The sequence below is a fragment of the Hemiscyllium ocellatum genome, chromosome 13 (genome assembly GCF_020745735.1).
Source record: "Hemiscyllium ocellatum isolate sHemOce1 chromosome 13, sHemOce1.pat.X.cur, whole genome shotgun sequence".
Lineage (NCBI taxonomy): Eukaryota > Metazoa > Chordata > Chondrichthyes > Orectolobiformes > Hemiscylliidae > Hemiscyllium > Hemiscyllium ocellatum.
In genome coordinates, this window is record NC_083413.1 from 19,375,739 (window position 1) to 19,401,314 (window position 25,576).

Here is a 25,576-nt window from a genome sequence, read left to right on the forward strand (position 1 = left end):
ATCCTTCCCATAGCTGGCATACCAGAATTGCATGCAGTATTCCAAAAGTGGCCTAACCAATGACCTATACAGCCACAACATGACCTCTCAACTTCTATACTCAATGCACTGATCAATAAAGGTAAGTGTACCAAATGTTTTCTTCACTATCCTGTCTACCTGCGATTCTACTTGCAAGGAACTATGAACTACACCCTAAGATCTCTTTTTTCAGCGACACTCCCCAGGACTTTACCATTAAGTGTATAAGTGCTGCCCTGATTTACCTTTCCAAAATGCAGCACCAACATTTCTCTAAGTTAAACTCCGTCTGCCACCCCTCAGTCAATTGACCCATCTGACCAGGATCCTGTTGTACTCTGAGGTAACCTCCTTCACTGTCAACTACACCTCCAATTTTGGTGTCACCTGCAAACTTACCAACCAAACCTCCTATGTTCATACTCAAATCATTTATATAAATGAGGAAAAGCAGTGGACCCACTGGTCACAGGCATCCAGTCTAAAAATCAACCCTCAAACACCACCCTCTGTCTCCTACCTTCAAGCCAGTTCTGCATCCAAATCATTAGTTCTCCCTGTATTCTATGTGATCTTACCTTGCTGACCAGTCTACCATGAGGAACTTTGTTGAACGCCTTATTAAATTCAATATAGATCACGTCCACCACTCTGCCCTCATCAATCCTCTTTGTTACTTCTTCAAAAAACTCAATCAAGTTAGTGAGACACGATTTCCCAATCACAAAGTCATGTTGACTATCTTTAATCAGTACTTGCCTTTCAAAATGCATGTAAATCCTGTCTCTCAGGATTCCCTTTAAAATGTTGCCCACCAGCGATGTCAGCTGACTGGTCTATCATTCCCTGACTCTTCCTTACCACCCCTCTTCAATAGATAGCCAACCTCGAGTCTTCCAGTGCTTCACCTGTGGCTATTGATGATACAGATCTCTCAATAAGGGGCCCGGAAATCACTTCCCTAGCTTTCCACAGTGTTCCACAATACACCTGATCTGGTCCTAGGGATTTATCCATCTTTATTCGTTTAAAGATGTCAAATATCTCCTCCTCTGTAATATGGACATTTTTCAAGATGTCACTATTTATTTCTCCATGTTATATATCTTCAATATCCTTCTCCATTGTAAATGCTGACGCAAAGTATTCAGTTCGCATTTGCCCCATCTCCTGCTGGTCCACACTTAGGTGACCTTGCTGATTTTCAAGGGGAGAAAGTGAGGACTGCAGATGCTGGAGATCAGAGCTGAAAATGTGTTGCTGGAAAAGCACAGCAGGCCAGGCAGCATCCAAGGAACAGGAAATTCGACATTTCGGGCATAAGCCCTTCATCCTGATGAAGGGCTTATGCCCGAAACGTCGAATTTCCTGTTCCTTGGATGCTGCCTGGCCTGCTGTGATTTCCAAGGGGCCCTATTCTCTCACTAGTTATCCCCTCATCCTTAATGAATTTGTAGCATTTCTTCGGATTCTCTTTAATTCTATTTGCCAAAGCTATCTCATGTCCATCCATCCCCGCCACCCCCACCAACACCCCACCTTTGCTCTCCTGATTTCCCTCTTCAGTGCATTCCTACTGCCTTTATACTTTTCTAGGGGTAATTCGATACCTGCTGTCAATACTTGGCATATGCCTCCTTCTTATTCTTAACCGAAATCTCAATTTCTCTACTCATCCTGCATTCCCTACACTTACAAGCCTTGCCTGTCACATATACAGGAACATATTTTCTCTGGACTCCCGTTATGTCATTTTTAAAGGTTTCCAATTTTCCAGCCAACCTTTTGCCTGCAAAAATCCATCCCCAATGAACTTTTGAAAGTTATAGAGTCATAGAGAATCATAGAGATGTACAGCATGGAAACAGACCCTTCAGTCCAACCTGTCCATGCCAACCAGATATCCCAACCAAATCTAGTCCCACCTGCCAGCACCCAGCCCATATCCCTCCAAACCCTTCCTATTCATATACCCATCCAAATGCCCCTTAAATTGTACCAGCCTCCACCACTTCCTCTGGCAGCTCATTCCATACACGTACCACCCTCTCTGTGAAAACATTGCCCCTTAGGTCTCTTTTATATCTTTCCCCTCTCACCCTCTAGTTCTGGACTCCTTGACCCCAGGAAAAAGACTTTGCCTATTTATCCTTTCCATGCCGCTCATAATTTTGTAAACCTCTATAAGGTCACCCCTCAGCCTCCGATGCTCCAGGGAAAACAGCCCCAGCCTGTTCAGCCTCTCCCTATAGCTCAAATCCTCCAATCCTGGCAACAGCCTTGTAAATCTTTTCTGAACCCTTTCAAGTTTCACAACATTTTTCCGATAGGAAAGAGACCAGAACTGCATGCAATATTCCAACAGTGGGCCTAACCAATGTCCTGTACAGCCGCAACATGACCGCCCAACTCCTGTACTTGATACTCTGACCAATAAAGGAAAGCATACCAAATGACTTCTTCACTATCCTACCTACCTGCAACTCCACTTTCAAGGAGCTATGAACCTACACTCCAAGGTCTCTTTGTTCAGCAACACTCCCTAGGACCTTACCTTTAAGTGTATAAGTCCTGTTAAGATTTACTTTCCCAAAATGCAGCACCTCGCATTTATCTGAATTAAACTCTATCTGCCACTTCTCAGCTCATTGGCCCATCTGGTCCAGATCCTGTTGTAATCTGAGGTAACCCTCTTTGCTGTCCACTACACCTCCAATTTTGGTGTCATCTGCAAACTTACTAACTGTACCTCTTATGCTTGCATCCAAATCATTTATGTAAATGACTAAAAGTCGAGGACCCAGCACCGATCCTTGTGGCACTCCACTGGTCACGGGCCTCCAGTCTGAAAAACAATCCTCCACCACCACCCTTTGTCTTCTACCTTTGAGCCAGTTCTGTAACCAAACGGCTGGTTCTCCATGTATTCCATGAGATCTAGCCTTGCTAATCAGTCTCCCATGGGGAACCTTGTCGAACACCTTACTGAAGTCCATATAGATCACATCTACTGCTCTGCCCTCATCAATCCTCTTTGTTACTTCTTCAAAAAACTCAATCTGGTTTGTGAGACATGATTTCCCACACACAAAGCCATGTTGACTGTCCCTAATCAGTCCTTGCCTTTCAAATACATGTACATCCTGTCCCTCAGGATTGCCTCCAACAACTTGCCCATCACTGAGTTCAGGCTCTCCGGTCCATTTGACCTTCCTCCAGTTTAGAACTTTAACTTTTGAACCCAGCCTCTCCTTTTCCATTTTGAAAGTAATTTGTTTGGGAAAAGTACTCATAAGTGGCAATTCAACACATACTATCAAATCCAATTAAGTATTAATTTATGGATTTTTTTCACTTTTAATTCGACTTCACTACTTGACTGGATTCACTGGCATGAAAATTCAGTTTGAGACCTATGTGCTTGCCATTGCTGACAGCTTCCCAATGAGCAAAAGGGACACAAGACTCGTTTTTTGAATATATCTAAAGTATTAAGATACTAGATTTGGGGCCACTGTTGTTTGTAATATACATAAATGATCTAGAAGAGGGCACTGTTGGTATAATCAGCAAGTTTTCAGATGACACAATGATTGGTGGAATAGCAGAAAGCATAAGGGACTGTTAGAGAATACAAGGGGATATAGATAGACTGGAGAGTTGGGCGGAAAAGTGGCAGATGGCTTTCAATCCAGACAAATGTGAGGTAATGCATTTGGAAAAGTCTAATTCAAGAACGAATTATACAATGAATGGAAGAGCCTTGGGAAAAGTTGATGGGCAGAGAGATCTGGGAGTGCAGGTCCATTGTACCCTGAAGGTTGCTGCAAGGTGGATAGAGTGGTCAAGAAGGCATATAGTATGATTGCCTTCATTGGACAGGGTACTGAGTATGAGAGCTGGCAAGTCATGCTAAAATTGTACAAGACATTGGTTCGGCCGCATTTAGAATACTGTATACAGTTCTGGTTGCCACATTACCAAAAGGATGTGGACGCTTTGGAGAGGGTGCAGAGAAGGTTTACGAGGATGTTGCCTGGTATGGAAGGTGCTAGCTATGAAGAGAGGTTGAGTAGGTTAGGTCTATTTTCACTAGAAAAAAGGAGATTGAGGGGGGACTTGATTGAGGTTTACAAAATCATGAAGGGTATAGACAGGGTGGATGGAGATAAACTTTTTCCCAGGGTGAAGGATTCAATAACGAGAGGTGATGCTTTCAAGGTGAGAGGTAGAAAGTTTAAGGGGGGTACACGCGGCAAGTCCTTCACACAGAGGGTGGTGGACGTTTGGAACGCATTGCCAGCAGAGGTGGTAGAGGCAGGCACGGTAGATTCAGTTAAGATGCGTCTGGACAGATGCATGAGTAGGTGGGGAGCAGAGGGATACAAATGCTTAGGAATTGACAGACAGGTTTAGACAGTACATTTGGATCGGCTCTGGCTTGGAGGGCTGAAGGGCCTGTTCCTAGGCTGTAAATTTTCTTTGTTCTTTGTTAGATTCACTCGTTAATTTGTATATGTTTGAACAAATAATAAATTGTTCCAATATATTTAAAGTGGTTAATGTTAATAAACTTGCTTTAATCAAAGTGTACGTGCTTTCTTATATTCATTTTGATCAGATCCTAAAGAATCACTTAAGGCACTTTACGAAGTTGATGTTGCACCCCACCAACTCCCCAATCCCCATTCCCAAACCATTGTCATTCAGATTGTCATCTGCCTTTCTACATTTGCTACCAAAGCGATTAAGCTTATCCACATTATACTTCATCTGCCATGCATTCTCCCCCCATTCAACTTATCCAAATCACACCGAAGCCTCTTCACACTCAATTTTGTGTTGTCTGCAAATTTGAAGATATCACATTTTGCTTCCTCATCCAAATCATTAATATAGATTGCTAATAGCGGTGTCCAAGTACTCATCCCTGTGGGACCTCGCTAATTACTGGTTACCAATGGGAAAATTACCTGCTTATTCCTACTTTTTGTTTCCTGCCTGCCAAACCGATTTCTGTCCATTTCAGCACAAGTCCCTTAATTTCATAGACTTTAATTTTACATGCTAATCTCTTATGTGAAATCTTGCTGAAAGCCTTCTAAAGTCCGAACAAACCATATCCACTAGCATTCCCTTATCAATCCTCTTAGTTACCTACTAAAAATATTTCTGTAGATTTGTCAAGCCTAGTTCCATTTTGTAAATCCGTACTGGTTGTGTTTAATCCTGAACCTGTTTCCCAAGTGCTCTGCTATTAAATCTTTGATACCGGACTCTAGCATTTTCCCACTTGACACTTCAAAAACCTAACAGTAATAGGCAGAAGTCCAGCTGATGCATTGCACTTCTTTATCCACCCCAGCATAAAGACTTTCTGGCTTGTCCTTATGCTGATAACAGTGTTTCATAATATCGATCTCGGGCCAGCTAATCTATAATTTCCTGTTTACTCTCCAACTCATTTTTTTAAATAGTGGTCTTATATTAGCAACCCTCCAATACATAGGAACTGCTCCAAAGTCTGCAGCGGTTTGACAGATTCATTAGCTCTAGGACTACTTCCTTAAGTAATCTAACTGAATTCACTTTGTTGACGCCATTCTAGATCAAATGCTCAATTGATGTCAAGAAGAGTAATTTGCACCTTACCACTTCAGCACAGCTAGACTATCAATACTTGCACCAAGCCTGGAAGATAGTCTGGAATAAACTGATGCTGGTGGAACATGAACTGAGCAGGTAATTTATGAATAATTGCCACTTTACTACATGTAAATGACAATTTCCATTGTTTCAGTGGTAATTGAGAGAAGTCTGATGGCATGGTAATTAATTAGATTAGATTAACATTTTATTTTCTAGCAAACAGCCAACCTTGTTGTAATTTTCAACTTTGTCACTGGGTTGCCTTTATTTTTTATTTCAAAAATATACTGTATTTGTAAAATGACTATATGTATTTTATATAACTATATTTCATATGGTGTTCAGTTCTGCATGTTAGCATACGAGAAAATGAACAAACATTGAAATTTGATTCTATCAGCAACAAACCCAAGGCATGTGTTATTTGTACAAGACTATATGTTCGAAGCACAGGGAGAGTCCTATAACTGAATGGACCCTCATTTAACTTCAGCAGAAAGACTTTAGCTGATGGTCCTTTCCCACTATGCCTTGGCAGCAGCTGCTCCAATCTTTAATATGTCCCTCAGCAGATATTCCTGGATGTTGAAATGTGCCAATCTGTACACTCAATCAAGGTCAATCCTTGCTCTGGAAGGCCAACAAGTTTAGGGCAGACCAAAAACCAATTTTCACCAAATGGATGGTCTTCCAGCCACAGTCAATAATTGTCTTGGTAGACAATAGAGTACAAAGTCCTGTGTCACAGAGCTGCTCGGGGCAAACTTTGACAAAAACTAATGCATCTCTCTCCAGACTTCCTTTGCAAAGGTAAATTCCAGCAGGACTGTACAACATGATGCCCCAAGATAGCATGGCCTCCCAGTTGTTCCTATCCTCTATCGTGGAGGTCTTATATGATATTAGGCAGAAGAGACTCATCAGTTATCTCTGGATGAGCTGACCAAGCCCCTGGACTCCTCAGAAAAGAATAAAACTGCTGGTTGAGTTGTGTTTAGCTCTGTGGGAGTTGATTATCTGGATCTGCTGGAGGTGTACGATAGTATGCTTCTGGCAGCTAGCATGTGTGAATCCATGAGGAAAGGTATCATCACAATTCCCTTCAAGCAGAAGGGAGAGATGGAGGAAATTAGAAATTCATGACCAATGTCACTGCTAAATGCAGGCAATTATCCATTGCTTGATTGAAGCAATTTAGCGCATTATATGTTTCTTTGTATTTAGTTCTTGTTTCAGAAGGATAATATAACATTTCGGTGCAAATATGCAAGCAAACAAACCAAAACCTGATGCCAGAATAGCAAATATTTCTACGGCAACTGTATATTTCCTGGGAGAACTCACATAATGTATGTGATCCAAACTGCACGAAAGATAAGCATGTTGAAAGTGATGTGTTTAGCGTCATTGAAATTATCAGGAAGTTTGCGAGCTAAAAAAGCAGCCACAAAACAGACAGATGAAAGAAATCCTATGTAACCGAAGACACAGTAAAAGGCTATTACAGACCCTATGTTGCATTCAAATACTATTATTTCATTAAAATAATCACTGTTCTTTTCAAGAAATGGCAGAGATATTGTTATCCAAGATGCACATATTAAACATTGCACAAGTGTAAGCATAAGAACAGTTAAAAGTTGTTGCTTGTGGTTGTTCATGAGGTTGTTGTTAGAAAGAGTTGCTTGAAATGCCATCACCACGACAATTGTTTTGCTTAGAATGCAAGAAATACAAAGAACAAAAATGATACCAAATGCCACGTGACGCAAAGGGCAAGACCAAACGGACGGTTCTCCAATGAATGTAATAGAGCACATGAAACAAAATGTTAATGAGGAAAGAAGCAAGAAGCTTAATTCTGAGTTGTTCGCTTTCACAATGGGTGTGTCTGTGTAATGGTGGAAGGTAACAAAGACACTGATGCTAATAAAGGATCCAAATAAGGCGATGGTGACCAAAATAATACCTAATGTCACCTCGAATGAAAGAAATTGAATTTCCTTCAGGATGCATTCGTCTCGCTGATGATTACTTCGGTATTACAATGGACATTTGAGGCATTCTGTTGAATCTATAAACAGATGCAATTGATTCAAAACAATGGATGAATCATGATAAAATATTTGTGAAAAGCATACTCCTTCTTGTTCTTACCAGTCATGTTACTTATTTCACCATCAGCACATCGAATACAATCAAAGCAACAAATGGGTTGACCTTTCCTGGTTGCCTTTCTTGTTCCAATGGGACAGGAATGGGAGCAAACTGCATTGGGAACCTTAATGTTAGAGAGAAAAAATATGCCGTCCTCTTGAAATTTGTTCCTACCCATTTTATATTGGCTGCCATGAAGGGTAATTAGGTCCATATTCCTTATGGAGGCGGAGTGTGATCAGGGAATGGCAAGCATATGTTCTTCTCCTGTTCCTCCCTTGTCCTTTCTGGAAGATGTTCATCTCTACCTGGATACAATCTCTGCACTCTTCCATCTCTTGTCTCTTTTGTTAGTTTCTCTCTAATTGTGAATGTGCACAGCAGTTGCTGGCTACCTAATTCTTCCCAAGATCAAAGTCCCAGCGACCTTGAGTCACTGATCCATGAGCAGATGCTTGATTTTCCTCCACAAAGCATAGTTTCCTTATTTATTTTGTTAATTGACATTATAGATTAATTGATTCGGAGTGAAAAATGGTGTTGCAAGAATGAAGAAGCCCAATATGATTTCAAGCTTAAAGTTTAAATTTTACAGGGAGAAACTTGAAATACATCTGAATTAAACATAGACACTTTCAAAAGTTACAATTTTTGTTGCAAAAGTCTTTGGCTGCCTACATGTAGTGTGATGATGCTGCTCCTTTAAAAAGGTTAGATTGTCCTTGGTTTCTTTTTCAGTAAGGTCATAAATGCAATAATTCTGAAATATCTGAGTTTATCTACTTGAAGAAGCTTTTAAGTTTTTAGACAAACACTTGTACAATGAAAGGGGAGTGGCTCATTCTCCCAGCTCAGCTTTTCTCTGGTTTGGTTTGGTTTGGTTTTAGCAAGCAATCAGTTTTTGAGGCTGTTGAACAAAGAAACAGTTACATAGATGAAGGTGTTCCATGCTGAATCTCTCTGCTAGCTCTCTCTCCTGTAAGACTCTGTGTTTGATTTTATTTTTTTTTGCAAAAGGGTGTTTATAGGGATTGTTGTGGGAATTTGGAACAACATCATAAATTTTGGATAATCTTTTGAGATTTTGGATAGGTTAAATTATTCTGTATTCTGTTGTCTTTTGTTTGTGTTTCATTCGGTACTCCGTAAATAAATTCTGCCTTGTTTGAAACTGAGTGACCAGTTGAATCACTCCTGGAATATCCACTCTCCATCTGCTCAAAATAACCAGTAAAGTTATAGTCTGGGCCATCTTCTTGAAATGTTTTGAGGGAGTCTAGCTTGGTCCTGAATAATAGGTAGAATAATAAAGAAAGGTTATGCATAAACGTCATAAAACACAGTTTAGACATCTATTGTGTCTATGTGAATATCACAGATTGGGATGGATATCAAGTCCTTAGAGTTGATGCAGAGGGAATTCCTGCAATGTAATCGAGGTATGAGGTTTCATTTACATGGAGAGAGCAGAAAAGCCAAAGTTGTTCTCCCTAAAGGAACAAATGTATAAGGTACATTTTAAAGAACTGTTCCAAGGCCTGAAGGGTTTGGATAAACAAAACCAGATGCTATTTGCAGTCATGGAAGGGACAGTGACCATGGAGCACAGATTACAATGAGTTGCACAGGAATCAGAAATGACCTGACAAGGTTTGTCATGTAGCTCTTCATTGCAGTTTGCAATTCACTGTCTGAATTTGTGATGAAACATAAGACCATAAGATTATAAGATATAAGAGCAGAAATAGGCCATTCAGCTTATCATGTCTGCTCCACCATTTGATCATGGCTGATATGCTTCTCCACCCCATTCACCTGACTTCTCCCTTAACCCTTGGTCCTTTTACCAATCAAGAACTTATCTATCCTTGTCTTAAATACACTCAATGAATTGGCCTCCACATCTCTATGCAACAGAAAGTTCCACAGATTAACCACTCTCTAGCTGAAGAAGTTCTTAAGGGTTGTCCCTTCATCCTGAGGTTGTGGCCCCAGTTGTATCTTTCCTACTAGAAAAGTAACACTTCTCCATGTGCATTCTATCTAGGCTTCTCAGTATCCTGCAACTTTTAATCAGATTTCCATCCATCTTTCTAAACTCCATCAAGGACAAACCCAAAGTCTCAATTGTTCCTCATATGACAAGCCCTTCATAACTGTTATAAACTTCGTCTGAACCCCCTCCAGTGCCAGCACATCTTTCCTTAGATAGGTGGCCTAAAACTGTTCACGATATTCCAAATCCTTTTACAACTCAGTGTATATCTTTACTGCTGTATTCTAGCCCTCTTGAAATGAAGCCAACACTGCATTTGCCTTCCTAACCACCAACTGAACCTACATGTTGATGTCAAGAAAATCCTGAACTTGGACTCCCAAGTCACCTTGCACTTCAGATTTCCAAAGACTTTCTCTATCTAGAAAATAGTCTATGCCCTTATTTTTCATACCAAGATATATCACCACACAATTTTCCACACTGTATTCTTGCTGCCAATTCTTTGCCCACTTGCCTTGCATGTCCAACTCCTTCGGCAGCCTCCCTGCTTCATAAGAACAACCTGTCCCTCCCCATCTTTATATCAATATAAATTTAGCAAACATTCTGTCAATTTCTTCATATAGATCATTAATGTATAAAGTGAATTGTTGTGGTTCCAATAGTGACCACTGCGGAACGCCATGAATTACCTCTTCAAAAAGGCCCCTTTCTCCCTACTCTCTACCTTCTGCCTGTCAACCAATCCTCGATGCATGCCAGCAGCCTCTTAAGTGGCACCTTGTCAAAGGCCTTCTGGTAATGCAAATCTATCAAGTCCACCTTTGTCTAACTTGTTCATTACCTCCTTAATGAATTCTCACAGATTTGTCAGGTTTGACCTCTCGTGATGAAGCCGTGCTGAATCCATATTATTTTCTCATGCACTTCCAAGCACTCTGCAATCTCATCCTTAGTAATGGACTGTTATAACTTGCCAACAACTGAGGTCAGGCTAACCAGTCTATAGTTTCCCATATTGAATTCCTTCCCTTTTTTGATACTGGTATTAAATTAGTCAAATTCCAGTCATTTGGGATGCGCCCTTACTACAGTGATTCCTAAAAGATTATCACCAGTATCTCTACAATCTCCTCAGTTCTCTCCTCCAGCACCCTGGTTAGTAGTCCATCTGGTTCAGGTCATTTATCTGCCTTTAAATTTTCAGCATCCATAGCATCTTCTTTTTAGTGATGGCCAATACATTCATCTCTGCCTCCTGACTGTCTTGAAATTCTGGCATGTTACTGTCTTCGAATGTGAAAATTGATGCAAAGTACCTATTCAGTTCCTCCATGATTTCTTTGTTTCCCATTAGTACTTATCCAACCTCAATTTCCACCTGTCCGATATCTACTCTTGCATATCTCTAACGTTTTAGATATCTAAAAAACAACTTGCAATCTTCTTTTATATTACCAGCTAACTTACTTCATATTTTATCTCCTCCCCTCTTCTTGCTTTTTTAGTTATCCTCTGTTGGTTCTGAAAGGCTTCCCAATCCTTTGACATCCCATTGTATTTGTTTTTTTTGGCTTTTATGCTGTACCTGAGTTCCCTTGTCAGCCATGGTTGCCTCATCCTTTCCTTAATATGTTCCTTGGGATGAATTTTTGCTGTGCCTCCCAAAGTATCCCCAGAAACCCCTGCCATTGCAGCTCCATTGTCTTCCTTTATTAGCTTCCTTTCCTGTCAACTCTGCCACCTCCTTCCTCATGCCTTTGTAATTACTTTTACTCAAATGTATTACAGCTATATGTGATTCCAGCTTCTCCTTTTCAAACTGCAGGGTGAATTCTATCATATTATTGTCACTGCCCCAAGAGCTTTCTTCATCTTCAGTTCCTTAATTAAGTCTGCCTCAATGCATGTCACCAAATCTGGAATTGTCTGTTCCCTAGTGTGTTTGATCACAAGCTACTCCAAAAAATTATTGCGTAAATATTCCACAAATGCACTTTTTTAAGATCTGCTACTAATACGATTTTCCCAGCCAACCTGCAAATTGACGCCCCCCCCACCCCCCCCACCCCCCCATGATGATTGCATTTGTGCCTTTCCCACATACCTTTTCTACCTTCTGATATATTGTTTTCCCCACATCTTCAGTTCTGCTAGGAGGTCTGGACACAATTCCTATCATTGTCTTTTTTCCTTAGTAGTTCCTCAAACCACCCACACAGACTCAACATCTGTCAGTCCTATATCACTTCCTTCTATCAACTTAATTTCATTTATTTCTAACAAGGCAATCCAAACCACTCTATCCATCTGTTTGTCCTTTCAACAGGATGTGTGTCCCCTTGCAGTTATATCTCTGTGGTACTCACAACTTCTCATCCATCAATTTCAACCTGCATTACAAGCTGATTTACTTTCATTTGTATACCACATGCACTTAAGCGCAATGTCCTCCGTCCTGCATTGACTGCCCCTCTCATAGTTGTCCCTTTGCCTGCTGTGCCTGAAATTAAATTCCTGACCCTTTCCATTCTCCCTCATATTACTTGTTTGGGAATTTAATTTTTGCTGCAACGTCTGCCCCAACTCCTTCCATAATTTTCCATGCAATTGAATCTACCCTCCCCTTTTTTTAGTTTAAAGCCCTAGCCTGTGATTCACAACAACACTGGTCCCAGCATGATTCAGTTTGAGCCTGTCCCATCAGAACATATCTCTCTTTCCCCAGTACTGATGTCAACATCCCATGAATTTTAACCCACTTCTCTCACACCAATCTTTGAACCACACATTTAGCTCTTTGATCTTGTTGACTCTGTGACAATTAGCTTTTGGCTCAGGTAGAAATCCAGAATTATTACATTTTTGGTTCTGCTTTCTAATTTAGACTCTTTGCTGCTCATATTCACTCTGCACAATCTCTTTTCTTTATCTACCTGTATTATTGGTACCTACGTGAACCACAACAACTGGATAATTCCAGTCCCACTCCAGGCTCCATCGCAACCCTGATGAGATATCCTGAACCCAGGCACAAGCCAAGCAATATAGCTTTCGGAACTCTCATTCCTGGCCAGAAAACTGTGGTTATTTCTCTTCTGTTCCCCCACCCCCTTGCAAGCCTCTCAGTAAAATAGTCCTCTGGTCAGTTTGCTAATCATCACTCCAGCTCCCATTCTCATCTACGCAAGGAGCAAGAATCTCAAACCTGTCAGGCAAGTACAAGGGCTGAATCTTCTTCAGCACTACCTTCTGGATACCTCTATCTGGCTCACCCATAGTCGCATCCTCTTGTCCGTGATTGCTGACTGAATTTGAGGCAGCTAATATAATGGGTTTGACTGCCTTCTGAAACACAGCATCTAAGTATCTCTTGCCCTCTCTAATGTGTCAGTGTTTGGAGTTCAGACTCCAGCTCACCCACTGGAGCTGGAGCTTGTTATGTATTTTAAGGTAGCCCAGACCCAAAGCTTTCCTTACTTTAAAGGCAGATGTGAAGTGAATATTCCAGGCATGATGTAGCTGGTCAAACCACTTGGCTTTAAGCTAAACGGAATTTATCTAAACATTATAATTGAAACATGAACAAAAGAAAACAGAATTTAAAATAACTTAATTATTTGAAAACCCAACCGACTTGCTATGACAATTTATCTAAAGAGCTGTTCCAATTGCCACAAAATCCCATAAACCCACCCCTTGCAAAAGATAGATTCAAACTCACGTTCTTACAGAGAGGATGAAATAACTTCCAAAGAAACTCTCAGAGAGAAAGCCAGTCAGGAACTATTTGCAAAAGCTTGGAACCTTTCTCCACTGCAAACAGTTTCAAACTGTCTGCTACTGGTAGCTTCTCTGTTGCAACTAAAAGAAACTAGAAGAAAGATGAACTGGGAGAGTTGACCACAACCCTGCCACTGTTATAATGTGAAGGTACCAGTGTTGGACAAAGTTGAAAATCTCACAACACCAGGTTATACTCCAACAGGTTTATTTCAAAATACAAGCTTTTGGAGTGCTGCTCCTTCATCGGGTAGCTAGTGGGGATTGAAGAGCTTGCGAGAGGTGTGTTGGCAAAGTCTTTCAACACAGTCTGTATTGTAGGTTGACTTGAATGCATTCATGATCTGTATGCCTTTTGGGATCTTTCCTCCTTTCTTGCATTTCTGCAGAAACTTGATGTCTATATTGATATGCACAATCATCTTGGAGATCCTCTCCACTTTGAGCCGGCAGATGGTGGTCGACAGTGCCTCCTAGCTACCTGATGAAGAAGCAGTACCCCAGAAGCTTGTACTTCTAAATAAAAACCTGTTGGATTATAGCCTGGTATTGTATGATTTGTAACATTGTTTAACATGGCTCTGCCCAGATATTTTGGCACCTCTACCTTTATGACCTCTCTTTAAAATATCCAAGAACAAATTAATCTTGTTAAAGGGGCAACATCATCACAAATTCCTCAGGCATTTAGTACTTGTTACATATCTGGTCACAATGAATATCAATGGGGTTTACCAACTCCTGCAATATGCAGTTACACCTCGCTTGGTCCAGTATCTATTTTAATGTCTTAGCTCTTAGTTTTTTTGAATTAGACTGGGTATTTAAATGTGTAGCCTGAAAATATTTCCTATCTTTACCTTCGATCTGTAAGTAACTTGTAACAGTTGTCAACTTAGTAGTTCGCGCCAACCAATGAACTTACGGTTTACCTGCGATGTCACTCCTTTCGCGGTCCCCTGATCCTGGGCTTCAATGTATCCTGTTAAAAAACCTTACAAGCAATGAGCCAAAAATAAACAAGCAGAAAGCACCTCGTTCCCATCTATACTGAGTTCCCATGTTGTCAACAAATCCTCCGAGCGACATACTGTACTCACTCGGGCTGAATGTCACTTTGGCTAGGATCTGTCCTTCCTGATCTGTGTGAAATTTACTGATTCGCAGATTCGATTAGACCATTCAAAGGGGATTGGGGAAGAAGTTGACCTGGAGAAATTGCAAGGCTTTGAGAGAAAATCGGTGGTACTAATTCGATCGATTCTTCAAAAAGCAGTCATATACTACGTGATCAGAATGGACGTCTTCCGTGATATAATATTGGATGGTTTTATGAGGATGGTCATGTGTAAGCGTCTGTTCTTAGAAGAGGATATTAAATTAGTCCTGCTGCCTAATTCGTTACCACAACCCTGCCTTTATTCCATCTTTGATCAATTATCTTTTGGAACTTATCATTGAATCTTTTCCCAACAACCTTCAGGTTGTAATGCAAATCTTAACTCACCGCCTTAAAAGAAATGGCCTCAGTTCCGTCCTGAATCACTTTTCAATTAACCTTCCAGTGTTCCAAAGAGAAGGTCCGTATTTACACTACGGGAAATTCCTAATTTCTGCAGAGCTGGTTCAGTGGATTCTCGCAATGCCTGGACAGTATTATCATAGAGCATAGAACAATACAGCGCAGAACAGGCCCTTCGGCCCTCGATGTTGCACCGACCTATGGAGTTTTCTCAGCTCGTCCCCCTACACTATTCCAAAATCATCTATGAGCTTATCTAAGGATTGTTTAAATCTCCCTCTCATGCATCAACAATTTGATTGTTAAATGGGTCTTTGTTTTTTGTATCTCAAGCTCTATGTCCGGTTATTTGTGCTTTAACTTAAAATTGGACATAATTTTTCCAACTTGTTGAGAACAGATTTTATCAGTTGACACAGAAAAATCAGGACGATTTCTGTGAGGGCTAATCTAATTTTCTAGATTAAAGCTACACTGCGCCAATTAGTTGTAGCTAAACGTTACTTTGTTCGCTAGTTTATGGAATTTCGACATCTTCCTATGAATGAAATAAGACCCGGATAAAACTGATCTAACCCCATACGTTGTCAAGAATGGAATGCCCTTACCTTAACCTGAGAGCCAGTCCATATCATTTCATCTTTGCTTATGACAAACTCTTGCCCAGGTAATGAGGATCCATCATAGTACACAACAGTTACAATCTTTGTGCTACAGAATGCTCTGGCTGCCAATTGACGATATCGTATGTTGGTACTGGGTCACCATTCTCGTCGAAAGATACCGTTTCTCCATCCTTCGTCGTGAATTTTACTGTTTGCAGGTAATACAACAGCTTTTGAAAGGAAATTGACTGGATAACTGATCAACGATCATCAGAAAATTCATTCAAATATGCAATATGTAAAGTTACACCCATATGAGATTCAGACGCTATTCAGACGGATCATATCGGGCGAATTGCTCTTTACCTGCCATGGTTGAAAGTTTGAAATGTTTGCACAGCTGTTGTTGTAAAATGGTCCTTTACCAGTTTCGCAGGTCAGCGTATTGTAAAGAGCATGAGCTACGGCATAGGTTGCTTTATACACATTGTAAGTTACTCTGTACTCAGTCACAGTTGTAAAGACATTCTGTGCAGCTCGTAAATCCTCTTTTGCTGTGCATCCCTGGGACTCTGACTTAGGTTTCCTTCCCGCTGTCTTGTTTTCCATGTTCTCTAGCGTACAGCTTTTTTTCCCCAAAACTCCTTCACCAAAAGGTTTCCAGGAAATAGAGAGGGGCGCACTTGCATTAGGAATTCTTTCAGACCTGGTAAATGTACTTTACAAATTGCAATGCCAATTGCGCCAGTAAGAAATCGTCTGCTTTCTGCTGGTGGAAGAGGAAAAGTTGTGATCCAGGCTTCTCTTCCTATCCACTGGATTCCTGTGACATTTTGCAGTGCTATCTGTCTGAGCAAAATGGCCATATCCGACTGGGAGAGAAAAGCCACTACAACGGTTGTGGACGCTGTCTTGATGGTATTTATCGTTTTCAGCAATTTTTCTTTGGAATATGATTTATGAAAGGATTCAGAGAAACTAATGCAGACGCCTAATCTTTGCACAATTTTCAGAAAAGCTTGCATTCGAAAGTTACCATAGTCATCGTCACTTTTAATCGTTCCGGTCCAAGTCCACCCAAAATGATTTACAAGTTGGGCTAACGCTCTGACTTGAAAGTAATCGCTGGGTCTTGTTCTAAAAAATGATGGATATTCCTTTCTGTTACTCGGCTGACGCAGGTGGAAACGTAGCTCACCTTCAGAAAAATAAATAAAATGGTGCACCAAATTATTCTCCATTAAATAAAAAGACACATCCGAGTTTTTCAGGACACTGCGTCAGAAAGAGATTTCACGCGGATATTTTTTCAAATGGAGTGACCGTTATTATGGAGGAAACGCCGCTGTCAAATACGCACAGCAAGCTAACAATAACACAAATGCCCAGTTCATCGGTTTCAAATGGTGTTTGGGGAGTGAATGTTGGCCAGAAACCTGGTAAGCCCCCGGTTTCTTAGAAAAATGAACGTTGGATTTTTCAAGAATACAATAGGGGCACATGAGGCCTCGGTTTAACAGCCTATCTGAATAAAACATGAACCACAAACCCTTGACTCAGAGAAGGGGGCGGGGAGCCACGGGGCTGCAGTTAACACGTTAGGGCAATGCTAATTGGTGTTATATTGTACATTCCATCCCTTGCCGTTTTAATTTGAGAGCTGGCATATTGTGTGCAGCTCTGTTCATCACTCTACTGGGAAGATGTGTTGGCACTGAAGGGAGGCCAGAGAAGATTAACCAGAATGTTGTCTGGGATAGAACTATGAAGAAGGTGTGGAAAAACACAGGTTGCTTTCTTTGGAGCAGAGAAGAATAAAAGGAACCCTGGTTGGGGTGCATCAGTTATGAGGGCCAAACCTCTTCAAAACATTTCAAGAAAGTAGCCCAGAACCTAATTTTGCGAGTTGTTTTCAGGAGGTGTGCAGTGGATATTCCAGGAGAGATGCAGCTGGTCAAACTGCTTAGCTTCAAACAAAACATAATTTATTAACAAGATTATAGAATGAAAGACGAACAAAAGTGAACAGGATACTGAATACCTTAACCTACCAAATAACTAAACCTATCCGAAAACCCAACAGATTAGCCCAACTTAATGCTGATGTTCCAATACTTGCAACAATCCCTGTAAATAACCCTTGACACAAAAGGTAAACTCAAACCCAGGGTCTTAGGGGAGAGAAGCCAGATAGAGAGGAGGGTCAGTCTCAACTTGCTTCTTTGGGGTCCAGTGGGTTTTCCAACTCTATTGTAAAACCAAACCAAACCAGAGAAAAGCTGAGCTGGGAGAACTGGTTGCTCTTTTTTCACTGTACATGTTTTCTTTAACATAAAAGCCTTTTGCCTGATGCAGTATTTGTTAGCTCTAATCAACTTGACCCTAAAATCCATCAACTTAGACTTTTTGGAGTCTGCGTCTTTTACGACCTCTCTGAGAAAAACACAAGGACAACATAAGCTTGTTAAAGGAGCAACATCGTCATACATGGAATGGATAGACAGAAAAGTACAGCTGTCCCCCTTTAGTCAAAAGGTCAATAATAATGGAGCATAATGTTAACATGAAAGGCAGGAGATTTGGAGGGGATGTAGGGGAAAGTTTTTTTCACCCAGAAGATGGTGGGAAAGTGAGAATGCACTTTTTGGGAGGATAGTTGAGGCAAGAAACATCACAATCTTTAAAAGTATTTAGGCAAGCATTTAAAGTGTCACGGCAATGGTCTCGTCTCAGAAGGTGGGACTGACGTTGGTAGCAGTATATGTTGGGGATGCAGACTCCAGGGACTGAAGGGTCTCTTCTGTCCTGTATGATTTTATAATAAAAATATCAAAGTATTCTAATTCTATAACTGCAACAGTTTCACAAGTATTTTAGTCTGCATCAAAATCCTCAGAATTCCTGAAGGTTATTCTAAATTTCTTTGCTTACAATGTAATTTGCTGACATTCCTTCTCCTAGGCCTTGAATGCCTATTAGTTCTCCTACTCCTGCCTGCATCAGAACAGATGAATAGGTTTCTGGTAAAGGTTATATGGAAAACACAAAAACTCCTTCTACGAAAGGAGGAGACTCCACAAATGTCCAAGCCCTCAATGATGCCAAAGACTGACACATCAATGCAAATAATAAGGCTGAAGCATTTGCAGCAATCTTCAGCCAGAAGTACCAAGTGGAAGATCCAACATTGCCTCCTCTATTGGTCCCCAGCATCACAGATACTAGTCTTCAGCAAGTTTGACTGATTCAACGTGATAGTAATCCACGGTTAGAAACGATGGATAGTGCAAAACTATGGGCACTGATAACATTCCAGCAATAGTACTGAAGGTTTGTCCTCCATTCAAGCTCTGGACAATATATAGATTTGGGTTGGCAAGTGGCAAGTAATATTTGTACTACATAAATGGTCATCATGAAGAAGAGTCAATCTAACCACCACCTCTTGGCATTCGATGGTGTTACCCCGGTGATTCCCCACTATCAATATCCTGGAGGTTACTATTGACTAGAAACTCAATTAGACTTATGATATAAATACAACAGCTGTAAGAGGCTTGGACTACTGTGGTGAGAAACACATATCCTGACTCCCAAACGCTTATCCACTATCAACAAGACACAAGTCAGGAATGTGGTGTAATACTCTTCCACTTGCCTGAATGGATGCAGATCCAGCAACATTCAAGAAACTTATCATCATCCAGGACAAAGCAGTTCACTTGATTGGCACTGCATCCACAAGCATCCTTTCCATCACCACTGATATCTCCAGTGTGTACTGTGAGCATGATGCACTACAGAAATTCTCCAAAGATCGTTAGACAGCACTGTCCAAACCCACGATCACTGCCATCTAGAAGAACAAGGGCAGCAGATACATCCCTACAAGCCACTCTCTATCCTGACTTGGGAATATGTCACCTTTACTTCATTGTTGCTTGGTCAAAATCCACGAATTCCCTTTCTAAGAGCATGTGGGTCTACCTAAACACACGGACAGCAGCAGTTTAAGAAGGCAGCTCACCACCACCTTTTCAAGGACAGCTAGTTGTGGGCAATAAATGTTGGCCAATCAGCAACGCCCACCTCCCACAAGTTAACATATATATATATATTTAATTTACATAACTTAGTTATTCAAGTCACTAATCAGGGCTTAAAATGTTTGCTAATAAGCTCAATTGTCTATCACGGTGGGTGAGCTAATATTCGCATTTAAGGAATACAGTACCTTTGCGGGTAATGTGACCATTACCATTAGGTCAAATAGAATCGTCTAGTAACTGGCACAGCATCCAAAATCAATAAAGCAAGTGAAAGGACATAGTGGCTACATATGAGAAAAGCAATATTTGGCCTGTTTAACATCAGCCAAAGGAAATATAAAACACGTTGTGGTGTTAGATATTCAAGTCTTACCTTCAAACTTGCATTGCGTTGGTAATTGGAGAATAACATTTTCAATCAGTCATTTTCGTAGATTTGCATTGCAGAATTGCAAACCAATGAAGATTCAAAAATAACCATAAGAATTGGCTAACCTGTAACTTCATACAGAGAACTTGAAATTGTCTATTAAACTACAAATTTATATGGACGACAAACTATGAAGTATATTTTAACAAGCATCATAATCTCACATTCTTCAGTTGCAAGTGAAGTGTAAATCTTTGTTCGAAGAAGTTGATTTCTAGATTTGCGTTAACATTTTATTGTTTAATTAATTTGATACACCGAGTTACGAATCTTGCCATTGGGATTCGGAAAATACTGATTAAGTCCCCAACGGCTAAAGACTGAGAGGATCCTGAATCTCCAATAATAGCTGAAACGTTGGGGACCATTTTGCAGGTGTGATTTGATGCTATTTTTCCCAGTCTGTTTAAAAAGTCGAAGGCTGCTTTCACAGATACTGGAGGGGTGCCACAAGTCTCGTATATTCGGTAACCGAGGCTCACGTTTGGAAGCAATTGGTCATCCCTATTGATTTCCTCTATGGCAAAAATCATCGTCATTACAAAACGAAACAGCCGGTACCGAAAGCTGTGAAGAACACAGCTAGTTTCAATTTAGTGAAACAAACACAATAATTAGTGGAAATACTTGCCTGTGGATGATGATACTTAAAAAAATTATGCCGAATATAGACAGCACGCACATTTTCAGCATCAACTCCAGAACGCTAATGAAGGTCACTTACGTTCTAACATACTTGCCTTCATTGCTTGCCTTCATTGGACGGGGTGTTGAGCATAAGAGCTGGCAAGTCATGTTAAAATTGTAGAAGACATTGGTTCGGCTGCGTTTAGAATACAGTGTACAGTTCTGGTTGCCACATTACTAGAAGGATGTGGACGCTTCGGAGAGGGTACAGAGAAGGTTTACGAGAATATTGCCTGGTATGGAAGGTGCTAGCTATGAAGAGAGGTTGGGTAGGTTAGGTTTGTTTTCATTAGAAAAAGGGAGATTGAGGGGGGACCTGATTGAGGTTTACAAAATCATGAAGGTTATAGACAGGGTGGATAGAGATAAGCTTTTTCCCAGGGTGAAGAAGGATTCAGTTGAGAAGTCACGCTTTTAAGGTGAGAGGTGAAAAAGTTAAGGGGGCTGCACGCGGCAAGTGCTTCACACAGAGGGTGGTGGGTGTCTGGAATTCGTTGCCAGCAGAGGCGGTAGAGGCAGGCGCGATGGATTCGTTTAAGATTCGTCTGGACGGATGCCTGAGTAGGCGGGGAGCTGAGGGATACAGATGCTTAGGAATTGAGCGACAGGTTTAGACAGTGGATTTGGATCGGTTCAGGCTTGGAGGCCGAGAGGCCTGTCCTTGGCTGTAAATTTTCTTTGTTCTTTATACCACCTCTGCTGGATCACTGGCTGCCGGTGAAACCCTGTTGCCTTTGACAGAATACTGTACTCCAATTCTCTCACAGATCTTACCTGATATGCGTTTCCAACATTTTGCTTTCATTTTAGATTTCCAGAATCTGCACCTTTTCCTCCTTGAATTTAAGTATCAATTTCTAAAAGTCTTGACAAGAAATTTTATTTTATTATTAGATTATTGCAACAGAATAGTCCTGAAAACAACTTATATAATACTAAACTTGCCTAATATTCAAGGCTTAGCCTTGAGTTCACACTTGAATCTCTGGAGCTCAGGAATTTGAATTTGACTCGGTGTATAGGCAAGTATTTCTAAAATTTAAAAGGCATTTAGACAGGTACATGAATAGGGAAGGCTGAGAGGGATGTGGGTCAATTTAGGAAAACTGGTCGACATGGACAAGTTCGGCTGATTTCCGCGCTGTGTGACTATGACTCACTGTGGGGAAGGAATCTGCGATTTACTTCAAGCGACTGCATTTTAAATAAAACAGAAATGACAGGAGAAATTCGGCAGGTCTGGTAGCAGCTGTGCAGAGAAAACAGAGCTAATGTTTCCAGTCCAGTGAAAAAGGATCTGAAAGGTTCTGAAGGAGGGTCACTCGACTCGGAACGTTCACTGTTAGTTCTCCACAGAAGCCGTCAGACCTACTGAGGTCGCCCAGTAATGTCTGTTTTTGTTTCAAATTTCCAGCATCCGCAGTTCTTGGGTTTTATATAATGGTGTTTTAAGCAACTTCGCCAAAGCACCCTTCAGACAACCTGGGAAATGAAGTCCTTGGTTTCTCAAATAGATTTGCTGAATTTTAACAGAAACGAGCGGCTGCAGTGTCAAAATACCGCCCTGCTCCGGGAACACACCGTGTCCTTTCCCAACTCGCCAGTTCAAGTGTTTTTAAGTTGCTGGAAATTCTAAAACATCGACAGTTTTTTTTTCACGGAGTTGACTTAAGGCATTACGGAAAACTTGCATTGGAGTTGCCTCGTCGCTGGAAGGTCTCACATCTTAAATTTCTCTGGCGATGTTCCTGCATAATGGTTAAGAAGCTACGGATAATCACTAATAAATACGCAAAGTACCTCTATAACAAACACACCCAGATAACAAGTACATTTACAGTAATGAAACAATTGTCACCATTAAGTGATGAGCTTATTACAAAGCGCACCAAAATTAACCACAATTCAAAGTTTTATTTGAACTGTGTTCTCTATTGGTAGGGCTCCACTCACGTTTTGCATACGATGGGTTTTGGCTGTGTTTCAAAGGAAAGATCCTGCGACTCAGCGTTGGCGTGTACACTGAAAATTTCACCGAGGAGAATGTCGCCTTCCTTTGACACTCCGAGCAAGTCATCTGTCCCCCATCGCCAGCAGCTTGGGCTACTGAGCAAACATATGGGAGCAAGAAAAACCAGCATGGAATAAGGCGGCACATTGTTAGCAGCAGCTGTAATTCCATCACCGTGTCACCAGTCGGCTTTATATGGCCTCAATCATTAGAAACTACGGCAACTTGGACCAACCTACATTTCCTCAATATTAACATGTCCCCGAAGAAAGCCAGTGGCCACATTAAAACGCATCCCATAGAAAAAATTAAACGAAACACACACACACACAATATACAGTTGGGAGCATTTTTACCATCAATTTATGGTGGCTTCTAAAATATAATAATGAAACTAATTAAACGGTGTAAAACCAGATGAAAGTTAGTGCTGGGAGTCGATAGAAAATAAAACCATTGATACTAAACGAGCGCCTGGCAATGATCTTCAAGAGAATCCAACTGATCTCCTCTTCATACTCAATCATATTACCAATCTTGAATCCCATACCATCAGCATTCTAGCATCTGTAGCAGGAATAGGTTTCCATTGTCCAGAAGCTGAACCAGACCAGCAGAACAAGTTCAAGAATGAAAGAGAAAGGGAAACGCTAATGGCAATAGAGGAGTGATGTCAATGCAAAAAGATGCAGAATTGTTTAATGCTTCTGCTATTTCCTTGTTCTCCATTATTGTTTCTTCACCTTGAGGTTCTAGGAAGCAAAAATTTGTTTTTGCTAAACCTCCCTTGTTTCACATGCCTGTATATGCTCTTTTAATTTGTTTTAATTCTCCGGAAAGTTTAGACTCATATTTTACTTCTTCATTCCCCATCATTTTCTAGAATTCTCCCAATCATCAAAGTTAGTACTTTTAACAATGTTGCAAGCAAGTTCCTAATACTTGTTAAAACTCTACGGATAGGTGACTATTCTTATAGAGTTTGAGCTATTCAATAGAATATGCATTTGTTGTAAATTATGATATCTTTAAGTGTTCATTGGTGTTCAAACACCACACCTTGAACCTATTTTCTCAAGCTACTCTAGGAAGTTGATTCACATGTGTACGACTTTGTTTAATTTCAATGCTGCAATTTCTGGCTTACTGTGAATGTCACCTTGAAATTTTGACAATATTATAATCACTCTTTCTATGATCGCTTGTTTTAGGACGACAACATCACCTGTCTTATAAAACAAAACAAAATGTAAAATAGTTTGCTCCCTAATTGTTTGAGAATTCATTACTATAGGAACATAATAACAGGTGTTTCTATTCAGCCCCTTATGCCATTCAATGAGAAAATAGAATCCTACAGCACAAAACTAGGTCACTCGGCCCATTAAATCTGCACCAGCCCTCCAAAGAGCATCCCACCCAGACCAAGAACCCCAACCTATCTCAAAAACCCTGTATTTGCCATGAATAATCCACCTAACCTGCACATCTCTGGACTGATTTGTGGCCTAACTCCTATACTAGCCTGAGGCCTATATCCCTTAATACCTTTGCTTAACAAAAATGTATTTTTGTCAGATTTAAGATTAACAATTGATCCAGCTGTGGCGCAAGGTAATTTTTATTTACCTTGTCTTTTTCTGTTAACATCTTGAAGACTTGAGATAATGCACTGAATTTGCATCATTCTTTTTCCTCATAAGCTTGAAGGCCAGATATCATTCTTGTAAACCTACATTTTCTTTATTTATTCATGCAATGAAGGCATTTATTACCCATTCCTAATTGTCTAGAGGGCTATTAAGAGTCAACCACATTGCAGGGGGTCTGGAGTCAGATGTAACTTTGACCAAGGGTGGCAGTTTCCTTCCCTAAAAGACATTAGTGATTCAGTTGGGTTTTTTCAACAATCATGGTCATGCTTCTAATTCCAGATTTGCATTGAATTCAAATTCGACTATTTGCCATGGTGTGTTTTGAACCCAGGTCCTGAGGACATTACCTAGGTCTCTGAATTAACATTCCAACGATAATACCATTAAGCATGGATCTTTCCATACTGTCCTAAGGTCTGACATTTTAAATATCTCTGTATCTGAACCACCATGTCTATTTCGACATCTACTATATTTAACTTCAGACAATCTAGCAAGTACATTGATCTATCCTTATCTGGGCTAAAAGAGATAACATCATAATTCCTTACATTGAATTTTGTCTGCCACAGTTTTGCCCATTCAGTTATTCTTTCAATATCACTTTGCAATTTTAAAGTATCATCTACACTGTTTACAATGCTGTCCAGTTTTGTGTAATCATCAAATTTAACCTCCTTTGTCATTATCCAAATCATTATTAAATACTGTAAACAGTTGAGGCTCTAACACAGATCCTATGGGACACCACTGGTTACATGCTGCCAATTTAAATACATATTCATTATTCCTACTTTCTGTCACCTGCTAATCAATCAATTTCTCAGCCATGCCAGTAATTTTCCTTCAACTGATTGATTGATTGCCACATGTACCGTAGTACCGTGAAAAGCTTTGTTTACAAGAAGTACAGGTAGATCATAGTAAACAAGGATGTACAGATCAAAAAGACTTAGAGGTACACAGGTTACGTTGCACAGGGTGTGCATTAGGCTAGATCAATGTCAG

The 25,576-nt window shown here is 40.5% G+C and overlaps 1 pseudogene; it reads right to left on the reverse strand.

Moving 5' to 3' along the window:
- Window positions 1–6,864: 6,864 nt before the first annotated feature.
- Window positions 6,865–25,254, reverse strand: LOC132821692 (extracellular calcium-sensing receptor-like; annotated as a pseudogene).
- Window positions 25,255–25,576: the final 322 nt, after the last annotated feature.